We start from the raw sequence: 11,185 nt of genomic DNA, 5'->3' as shown, positions 1-11,185 counted from the left end.
TTCCGAGCGCTCTGATCTGGGGTGAACCCTCGACGGAACCAGTGGGAGTTACTTCCGTGTAGATGGGCAGGAAAAGCAGCGAAGCCCCGAGGATCCTTTTGCTGCCTCGGCGGGAAACGTCGCTGGGATGCCTCCTTATGTCCTGTTTCCCGCGTGGACGTTGCAGACGCAGGTAATCGACGGGACCGGCCGCGGGCGCTGGGGGGAAGGAACGGGGGTGCGTGTTCCCGCGACCCTTTCCCAACAGCCTGCGGATTAGGGGGCTTTAGGCAGGCGCGCGTTTGCTGCTCCCTTGCCCCCCTTCCCCACCCACCCCGCCCACGCGTGTCCATCCTCAGCGTGTTAAACGGAGAAAATTTGCCCCCACCCCCACCCGAACTTGCTTTGGCCGTCGATTGGAGATCTTGCAGGTGAAGGGACAAAAGGATTAACCGAGGACGCGGAAGGTAACTTCAGAAGGTGAGTAGATGTTCAGTCAGAGCTGTCATTGGGTCCCAAAGGTGCTTTTCTTTTTTTCAAGAGGCAACTGGACTTTCTGGTTTGCTTTTTTTCTTTGAAGACGTTTCGCTTCTCACCCAAGAAGCTTCTTCAGCTCTGACTAGGTGGTGGGGAATGGAAGGCTTGCCCCTTGAAAAAGCACCCTTGGGACAACCATGACCTGGATGACCGAGACTCTCCATAGGCATGGAGCCGTCGTTGGGGTGAATGGGGCATGCACGCCACAGAGCTCTAGGAATGCACTGCTACACCCCCCACCCCCGCACTCCCCCACTCCCCACAGTGGTTCCGTGAAGGTAGTAGGTCCTGCGCGGGTCGGTTTCAAAGCAAACCCCGCCGAACGTGCACAGGGGCTTGTTTCGCAGCAAGCGCAGCCTTCGAGAGAGACTTTTAATCTCCGAGTTTATTTGGGGGCAAGCCTCTTTGGCTTGCCTCGGCTCCCCTTCCGGAGCGCTTCTCTTTGTAAGTTGAGCCAATCCATTAGGATTTCCGTCTCTTCCAAAAATGTCCCTGAACTTTCGAAGAACGCCTTGAGTCAATGGGATTCCCTCCCAGAAGGGAACTGTCTCCCCGCACCACCACCACCACCACCACCACCACGGGGCTATTTTTAGGAACCGTATAAATAGAGGGGCGGGGTTGGCTGGTTTGTTTGTTTGTTTGTTTTGGTTTTTTTAGGGACAAAGATTGGCAACGAAGGCGGGAAGAACCCCGAGCGGCCACCTTAAGTCCTCCTCCTCCTCCTCCGGCTGCTTGGCCCGGCGAGAGGCTGCCAGAGGGCTGGGAGGAGGAAAGCTCGGGCTCATTAGCATGAGAGCAGCCGCGTCAGCCGCCGCCGCCGCCGCCGCCGCCGCCGCCCGTGGGCTGAAGCGCACGAAAAGGAAAAAGTGAGAGTTGGGAGGAGGGGAAGGGGAGGGGGGGGAAGAGGGGCGGGGTGGCGCGTGACGCAAGGGGACGGTGCCATTGACGCAACAGGCTTGGGATGCTCCGAAAATAGCAATCGCAAAAAGCGCCCAGTTTGCCCCGGCGGTGCCTGCTCCATTGCGCTGAGAAGACGGGGAAGCAACAGCCTGAGAGTGGGCCGGGCTATTTTAAGGCTCTGCGAATCGGAAACTCGAAAAGCAGCCAAGGGGGTTTATTTTTAAAACCCTTTTCCTGGGCGCTGCGTTTCCGAGACGGAGAACTTCCTTTAAGGCTCTAGCTCTGGGACTGAAGTTGCTCCAAAGACAAAGATTGGGCTGAGGCTACCAAGGGGGTAACGCTAACTCCCTACTCCTTTTGTTAATGCTGTTTAAGCCCGTGTAAGAAAAGGATGTCGTTCTGTTGGGAGTGACGCGTAGTAATAAAAATCATCTTGAATAAGCGTGGGTGTGAGAGGTGGTTCCGAAAAGAGGAGCTCGCAAATAACTTTTTCTCTCTCGCTTGAACCACCACTGTTTTGCAAAGTCAGGCCGGCATAAATGATTCTTTGCAGCGATGGAGAGGAAAAGCAGGGAAGGCCTTGGCATCCGCAGGCAAGGTGACCCCAGTTCTGCCTTGCCACCCGCGCATTGAAACCTCCGGATTGTAGCGAGGTAAGCCCACATCTGGGCTGCAAAACTACTGGCGACCACTAGATCTCAACCCATCGACTTGCCTGCCTCTCTGCTAAATGGTACGGATTTTAGCAGCCCACACACTTTAACCAAGAACAGGGCTATGGTGAAGAAAAAAACAGGGACTCTACCTATACCTCCACCCAGTATCACTTCTGCATCAGCTACCAAGATTCAGGCGGTTTTCTGTTCTTCTCTGCCTAACTACAAATATCAGTACTGGGAGGATCACTAGGTGGCAGCAAATAAGATTTTCAGTTTTTCTTTGGTGCCATCTTGTGGTCATATGGTTTTCTGTTGCCCATCTGAGAGCTTGCTGAGGCCCGGATAACTCCCACGCATGGATCAAGGCCATTGCTAATGTGTCTCCTGTCCTAATAATTGGCCAAATGGAGTGTATTTTCTTTTTCTTTTTGAGGCTTTAAATGTTTTTGCTCAAAAATGCAGTATTAATTTGGACAGCATGGACTATAAAACAATGAAAACCAAACAGCTCAATCATTTTATATTAGTCTAAAGCTCTTCCAAAGTTGCCCAATTAGAATAATTTAGTATTGCATTTCTCCAATCATGTCAACAGGGGGCTGGACTCTGCAGTCAACATAACCAAGAACATTTTAAGTAACATTGGTAAAACCTTGATGTATTTTTTAAGGTAAATGCATAATCACTCCCAATAATTTGTTGTATGTAAAGTCTCCTGTCTTCAATATTCAAGGTTGATCTTTCGAGTCCTTTGCCATTAACCACAATTTAATGTGCATGTGCAAAAATAATGTAGTGTATAATTTGCCTCAAAATAGTTGTATTCTTTAAGAGGGCTAGCTGTTTCTATTTATTTCAAGGAAGTGGCATCCTATTAAACTATTTTATACACAAGCACTTGAAATAATGTCATTTTTCTATATTACATCATGAATGCTAGCAATAAGACATTATGGGTATTTAATTTCTTTATATATTTTTTCTAAATCCCTAGGGATGCTACAAACGTAAGAATTAGTATGGCCGTGGAATTTAGAAACTATAGATTTATGTAGGCATCTTTTAACTTCACTGCTACAAAACCATTTTTACAAACACAGACTGTGACATTTTGTTTGAAAAGTACTGTTCTAGTACTGATTTTGATATAGTTATTCAGAAACTTTCATGTATTCCTTGATAACACATAGGGTGAAGTTATTTTCATCACTGAAGCAGTGGATGTGGATGAGAGCTATACTGAAACATAAGCTTCTACAATTTGGAGGAAATGAGGAGTGAAAAAGTCGTTTTATAACTATATGTATGTACTCACGTTTAAATTAGAAAATTAATTTCAGGTAAAAAAAATATTAGCATTCAAGGTTGATTCACAAAATGAAAGTTATCCCTCTGTGTTTATATCATATTAAACAAAGTTAAGAGGATAAGAAAATTATTTTATTCTTGTTGCTGAATTTATACCTCAATTGATATGTCAAGTTACTTGCATGAGTTCACTAAGTGGGAAATATGTTCCTTATATCATAAGCATCATTTTTAAATTAAAATCTCCCTTTAAAAAAAATCAGAGGGGGGGGGTTCTGTGGTCAGATTTTCTGTCAAATACCAGATGGTGCCCTGCATAATTTAAAACACTGCATTTTTTCTTCTTCTACCCAATCATGTCTATTTCTCAGAGGCTGCCTGGAGAAGGTCCCTGCAGTTTTCTTAGGTTTTCAAAAGTGATTTGCTATTCCTTCTTTCCTAGGGATGAGAGAGACCGCCTGGTCCAAGGTCACTCAGTAGACTTTTGCTTAAGATAGAATTAGAACTCACCACCTCCAGTTTCTGGCCGGATGCTTCTTAACCACTATACCAAATTGGCTCTCGTGTTACATTACAAAGCTTCATATTATAAAAACTGCAGCTTATAAAAGGGGATGTGATAAAATATATAAAAGCACTACTCTGTGTGTATGCTTATCCTATTAAGTTCAACAACTTTCATGTAAGGGGCTATAGGGGAAGTCTAAATGAGAAGTATTATATATAAGAACACAGTGCTCATAATAATTTAATGATACTTCTGTAATTAGGATTGAATCCTGAATGTGAACACATTTACTTACAACATGGGTAGCAAATTAATTTCTTATATTGGAGGTCTAAGCGCATTTATTTGTCAATATTATTCCAAGAATTCAACTAAAAAGACAATGAGGCTTGAGGCATAGATATTTTTATTTCTCGAACATGGGAAATACTCTGATTAGGAGTATAACAAAATGAATAAGATGCTACTTCTCACACCAACCTAGATAATTTATATACCAAGAATAAATGAAAATATGGATGATGCAGTTTGTAATATGTAACAATTATTTTGTTTGTAACATTCAAAATAAACAATATCTCTTAATTTAATGCAAACTGCTTCTAAGTGTTTGAAAATGAAAACAGAGTCTTCAAATGTTGCTTCATGTGGAAGAAATGGTATAGGTAACTTTACCTATATTAGAGCTGAGAATATTGATTGCCAATTTAAAACATGCTGCAAATTATGAGCTTTCCCCCAGGAACATGCATGAACATAATCTCAGGAAAGATAATAAAACCACCAACTGAAAAGACTGTGATAATAGCCTATAAAAAGAAAATTATGTCATAATATGTATTGGCAATAACAAATAATTTTAGTTTTTAGAAAACGTGTCTGTATTTTAAGCAAAATTTGAGTAAATTTCCTCCATCTTTTTTTTTTAAACCATATTTATGAGAACTGAAAACTAACATTGATAAGATGGAAATGGAAAAAATGTTCTTGGACTATTAATAGTTGAAGAAAGAATTTAACTATGCACTTTTTTTTTACCCTCTCCTCAAATACCATGATAAATCTGCCAGAATGCCCTATTTAGGGCAATTAATCAAAGACACAATGGATTTAAAAATCCATTCATGCAAAGATACAATACTATAGTTTTAAATATTAGTTGCGATTTCTGCTGATGCCAACATCTCAGTATGGAATGAATGTTAATTACAAAAAAAGCAACAATCTCTTTTTGCATCAATATTATTTCAGTTACAGTTCTTGACAAAGTAATACTTTCCTCCTGTTTTAGTTACACTCTCTTTAAACTGTTATTTGCATAATATCCCCAAGACATATTTACTTTTGAATATGATTTATTGATTTAAATGCTTTTAAAATAAGCAATATGCTTTGCTTTTCTGATTATCATAAAGAGTTTCCCATGCTATATTTGCAACATTATAGAAGAAACATAGTTTGGCCCTTATATTGTTAGGTACATATTTAATTACCATAGCTTTAGAATCCAAGTAATATAAAATTTCATTGCTCATTTTAAAGTTTTGAAGTTAACAACATAAACTTCAAGTTGAGTAATTAAGTAATCCTTATATAGACACTTATTAAAGTATTTATACATATTATCTTAAATCTACATCTATCATTTTGCCAATTAAAATTAGGACTTTAATTGCAATTAAGTAATTTAATTGCCAATTGAACAGCAAAATTGCTAAGTGACTAATTTTAATGCCTATTTTAATTACCAATCATGACTGGGGAGGGAGCTAATCAAGCAGTATCAGAGTAATGATGTGAAAAAAAGAAGAGAGAGAACAAACATCCATGGCTCCAGGCCTCAGAAAGAAGTCTACGTTAAATGAATGCAAACAGTTTTGTAGATGTAACAAAATCACGCCTTTGGATACCTAAATACTTGTACAGAGAAGTCAGTGTAAGAGATTCTCTCTCTAGACCTGGAATGATAAAGGAAGAGCAATTTGACCTTTTGTGGAATTCCTGCAGAAGAAAAACATCTCCTTCATCTCCACACTGACAGCATCTGGAATTCTGGTTGCGAAGAACAATTTTAGCCCCAAATGCCACTGTAGGTTGAGAACCACTCTCGTGACCTAACAGTATCTCAGCAAAGCGTATTTCGGAACAAGTTAACTTGGGAGATTAAAAATAATGTTAATCTTCTGGATTGTTTTGAGGAAAAGCTCTTCAATTTTCTGTTCTTAAAACATAAGGGTCACCTATGATTAGGAATATATAACAAAAAAGAGTGTCAAAATATTAATATCAAAAAGACAGCAACTGCAATAAAGCCAAAGTAATATTTACAAGAAAACATTAGAGTCCATAGCATGAAGTATTTATTGTATGTTGCCTTTGTAATGAAAGGCGTATGTCATTGTGTTATCAGCAATGATAGTATATAGTGACAATTGAGCACATGCAAAGATGAATGAATAGAAGACACATTTTAGAAGATCCATATTAAAATATATTTCACTGAAAACATTGTTTTCTTGGATGTTTCCAACTAGTTTTTACCCTTTAATGTTTCCAAAATTATTCTTATTTAGATAATAAGAGACATCTTCAAATTAACAAAGTATTTTCCATGTCGGCCCTTATCATAAAATCTAATATAAGAACAGAAAGGTAATTGGAGCTTTTATGGGGAATATTTCTGCATTGCTTGTAAGCAAAATATTTACTTCTAACAGCAGACAGTGTATCAGAGCTTCTTAAAAGGCTTATACTGAATTGTGGTTCAGAAGGAACCTTTCTCATTAATTGCTTTCTCAATTGATAGAAAACTTATTAACATTCCCTTAGCTAAACTACACATTACACTGCTGATATATGCACTATTAGTGACTAAGGGTTTCCTCTCTATAGCAAACTTTGTGGAAAGGTATTTTATACTGGCAGGAGTTGAGAAGGAAAGGTTTTAAAGTCCCAACCGACTGCAACGTGGTCCCCGCACCCCCTGGACACTCGTTTGTAATTGCAAGGTGCAGGTGCTGGGGTGGGGAAATATTGGAGTAAGATTACACATGATTCCATTTAAAGTTATATATTGACTAGAAGCATTTTGTCTAGAGATGCTGACTTACATGTGCATTTGCACATAGGCAATTTTAGACTGCTAATTTAAATTAGGCTACTGAAGGCAAACCTACCCCCCCCCCCCGTTTTCATATCTATGAATGTTAAACCATTCTTTCAATGGTTCAATATATAAATGGTAGAGGTTTGGAATGATTATAAGCTCATCTCAAAAAAACCCCGAAATGCTAGAGAACTCAGGAAAAAGAACTGATTAAATCCTAGAAGTTGCAGCCTAGGATAGCTTCATCCAGTCCGTTGCAGAAATAAAATACTGTAATAGGATTATTTTTTTCTTATTAAATCTATCCTTTAAAAAAAACATTAGATTGGTTTGCATCCATAGTTTGCAAACAATAATTAGATAGGAGAGCATATGCTCTGAAACTATAAATAAAAAGGGGGCAACAATATATGGTTAAAAATTTCTTGAAATGTTTTCTACCTCTTTTATGTCAGAATCAGACATTATGGATAACTACAACATTTAGAAGCAATATTCAAAATTTAAACACAAAAATACTTTCCCCATTAAATCTGATCTCTGTAAAGCCTTTATGTAAAAAAGCATTTTTCTAATGTAGTTCAGAATGCAGAACCTGAGGCAGGCATAGATGATGCAGACAAATCCCTTAAGAATACTATTTTAAGGCCCATGCATGTTTTTCTGAAATCAACTTTGTAGGATTCAACAGGATTTCCCTCCTAGAAATGCATGTTTAAAGCTTAAAGAATGCTATTCTACACCCGTTAGATTGATTTCAAATTTCTCAGTTAAGATTAGCCTTATTAAACTTTGGGACTTTGTCATATTGTTTCATTGATTTCAGTGAACGTATTCTATTACTTTTGGAAAACTAACCCATCAACAAGAATCTGAAAATATCGTGTATAAGGTTCTTAATATTTTACATAATGATATCTCTAACAAACAAATAGGAATTGCTAAAGTATACCATAATTCAAAAGAGGATAACTAACCCTTTTCTATAATTGTTATGGAGACTGATTAGGTAAAATAAGTAATTGAGATAAATATGCTTTTTAAAAAACCACGTGAAAAAGTAACCACAAAATACAACAAAATACAAATTATTAGCTTCCTTCAGCTTTAACTGTACATTTACCTTATAAATAAACTGTACATTTATTTTCTGGAACAGAAAGAATTGGAGAGTACAAACACACACAAATAGAAAGTGATGTTAACAATATTTTAATAAGATATTATAGTTTTAAATGCATATAATTCTTCTTTGTCAGGTTATAATATTAAGGGGACTAGGCCATATAACATATCTGACAGTTTCCAGGGTCCCAGCTGACAAATAGATGTTTGCAGGTTTTGAAATCCTTCTGCACTTTGCTCTCATTCTTACTAGGCACTCTGTAAAATCCACTCTGTTCAATACCGTACATATTTCTCTACCAGCCATCCCCATTCAGCGCAATCGCATTTACTTCTCAGGGAAGGTAGCCACTTTGCCTCAGAGGCGAAAGGTTGCGCCCCGCATAGGATTACCACCTTATTGATTTTAAAAGTCTCCGGTCAAGGAATATAAATTGTCCAAAGCAATTCATCTTCTTGTTCAGAGTCATTAAATTCCCCCTCACCCCCCCACAAAGAATATATTTGATTGATATTCTTGGGAGGTGAAAAGGCTAAAGGGGGACCATATGGCAACATGTTGCATTCCATATGTTATCTGCCCATCCATGCTTAAGCTGCCATTAGCAACATCTGCACCTAGTGGAAATCCAGCTGCGCTGAAAGCTATTGTCAAATTAAACGAAGAAAAAGAGATTGTCACTGTCAGCAGAACATAAGACTCGTTTTTCTCCGTCTGCAAAGGCATAAACGAGTGGATTCAAAGGGAAGGGAGGAGGGGGGATACCAGGCGAGATTTCTTTTTCCTTTTTTACAGGAAATGTGCTGTACAGTGTAAAAAAAAAAGAAAGAAAGAAAGAAAAAGAAAAGGCACGGACGGGTAAAGCAAACGGATCGAGGAAAAAATCTGCCAAAGCTTCCACCACGACACCGCAGTTCCTAAAAAGGCTAGTGGTGGTGGTGGTGGTGGTTGTTTTTTTTCCCCGGAAGCTTTCAAAGGCGTAGAAAGAGCTTCTCTCCGCCCCTTAAGGTCTGCTCGAGCTACAAACAGCGGGTTCATTTAGGGGTGGGGACAAAGGTGAGAAGCTCCTCCTTCCCCCCCACTCCACCCCACCCCAATGGATTCAAACGGAGAACTTACTTTTCCGGAAGCGCGGGCTTCCTGCAGCTTGGGTCAAACGATGCGCCTCCCCGCCTCCGCCCACGCACGAATAAATAATACTAGTAATCGCCCCACGCGTACGCTAGGCCGCTCCATTACGACTTTCGTGGAAAAGAACTCGGTGCGCGCACGGAAAGCCAATAGCGGCTACAAGAACTGGGCAGCTGCGGCTTCACATTGTTGCGAAACGGATGAGGAATAGTAATAGTTACCTTTTTTTTCTTTGCCCTGGGGCTCCGCCAGAAGCCCGGTGTTTTTTTTTTTCTGCCAAATGCCCGCTTCCCTCGCCCTCTTTTTCTTTCTTTCTTTCTTTCTTTCTTTTTCTTCCAAACCGGTGGCTAAAACTCTCTCCATTCCAGGGTGCAACCTTTTCGCTTCAGAGGCAAAGCGGACTAACAACACCTCCGGGAAGTGGGGTGGGTGGGTGGGGAGTAGTGGTGGGGGGGGGGGATGACGACTCTCCGCCGCGGCCAGCCTCTTCGGAGGAAGATTTCGGGGTTGCAAACGGGGCGGCCAAAGGGCGACGGTCTTCCCCCCTTCCTTTCCCCGCCGTTTCTTCCAAGCCCCCGGAGTCGCTTTCACACAAAAGCGCCCTTTGTAACCGCAAGCGCGGCTCCGGCAGCCAAGAGCGTCAATCCCTCGTCAGCGAAACGGCTCTCCGTGACGGCAGCGCCAAGCTGTATAAATAGCCCGGCCCAGCCCGGGCAACAGAAAGGAGGGGTAGGGAAGGTGGAATTTCCATTGAGGCCGCCAGGAATGGAAACAATAGCTTTGGGGCAGGAGAGCGCGCTCGCGTGGTTCTTTGCTCGCGCCGGGCTGAGCGCGCGCCACCCGGGGGACGGCGCCTGGCTCTGCGCCAGCTCGGGCGTCGCGAGGGTTTCCCCGTTGTGGCTTTCCCGCCAGAAAGGCCGTTCTCATTTTTTTTTTTTTCTGTCTCCCGGGCACAATCTTTGTACTGTTTTCCTGTCGCCGCCTCAGCATCTATTTAAAGAAAGCGGGTGGGAGGAAATCGACCGCCCCGCGGTTTAGATTTATTCCTTGCGGAAAACCTTTCCTTACAGAAATACTTTTGAGACTGCAAACTTGATGTGACCGGGTTTTGGATTCTTTTGTGTATGCGCGCGCTGTCAAGTCAGCTTTTGCTCCTGGCGACGTTTGCAGAAATGATGTGCCTAAAAGCTCCCTTACCTAAGCTGAGAGAGAATGACTCACCTAAAATCATCCAAGCTGGTTTTATACCCAAAACTGGAGTAGAACTCAAAAGTCTCGAGGTTTCTAGCCTGGTGCTTTCACCCCTACACATTAAACTGGCTTTTGCTGAGATTCTAGAAAACTAAATTTAACAAGGAGCCATTTTGTCTCTCATGCTTAAAAAACAGTTATATTATTGTTATTATTGATGGTGATCTAGCCAAAAGAGCTAGTCTTCAACTTACAATCATTTGTTTAGTGACTAAAGCAGAGGTCTCCAAACCTGGCAACTTTTAAGACTTGTGGACTTCAACTCCCAGAATTCCTCAGCCAGCAAAGCTGGTTGGAGAATTCTGGGAGTTGAAGTCCACAAGTCTTAAAGTTGCCAAGTTTGGGGTCCTCTGGCCACAATGGCACTGAAAAATGTGGCTTACGACTATTTTTCACATTGCTACAGCATCCCTGTGGACAAAGGGGTTCATATTTACGATGGTTGCAGTGTTCTGGAGTCGGGTGACCACTTTTTGTGACCTGACAAATAAATTCAGATTTGCTTAACAATTATGTTGCTAACTTAATTGCAGTGATTCACTTAACAACTGGGGCAAGAAATGTCATAAAATGGGGTAACACTCACAACTGTCTTACCAACAGAAATTTTGAATTCAGTTATGGTTATCAGCCAAAGTCTATCTGTATTACTTAGGTAATACTACAGTGTAATTTAA

The 11,185-nt window shown here is 41.0% G+C and overlaps 2 long non-coding RNA genes across 2 annotated transcripts; one reads left to right on the top strand and one right to left on the bottom strand.

Moving 5' to 3' along the window:
* The first annotated feature begins 1,436 nt into the window (after positions 1-1,436).
* On the top strand, positions 1,437-4,666 carry LOC148127985 (uncharacterized). Its single transcript, XR_015740779.1, has 2 exons — positions 1,437-3,381; positions 3,829-4,666. It is a non-coding gene; the product is annotated as an uncharacterized LOC148127985 (long non-coding RNA).
* Positions 4,284-9,615, bottom strand: LOC113434151 (uncharacterized). The gene is made up of 2 exons (XR_003373768.2): positions 9,479-9,615; positions 4,284-6,134 (listed from the first exon to the last, which is right to left on the bottom strand). It is a non-coding gene; the product is annotated as an uncharacterized LOC113434151 (long non-coding RNA).
* Between the last annotated feature and the right edge of the window lie 1,570 nt (positions 9,616-11,185).

The sequence above is a fragment of the Pseudonaja textilis genome, chromosome 1 (assembly GCF_049901715.1).
Source record: "Pseudonaja textilis isolate UNSWEBS1 chromosome 1, rPseTex1.2, whole genome shotgun sequence".
In the NCBI taxonomy this organism is placed as follows: domain Eukaryota; kingdom Metazoa; phylum Chordata; class Lepidosauria; order Squamata; family Elapidae; genus Pseudonaja; species Pseudonaja textilis.
This window is presented reverse-complemented; position numbering and strand designations above follow the sequence as displayed.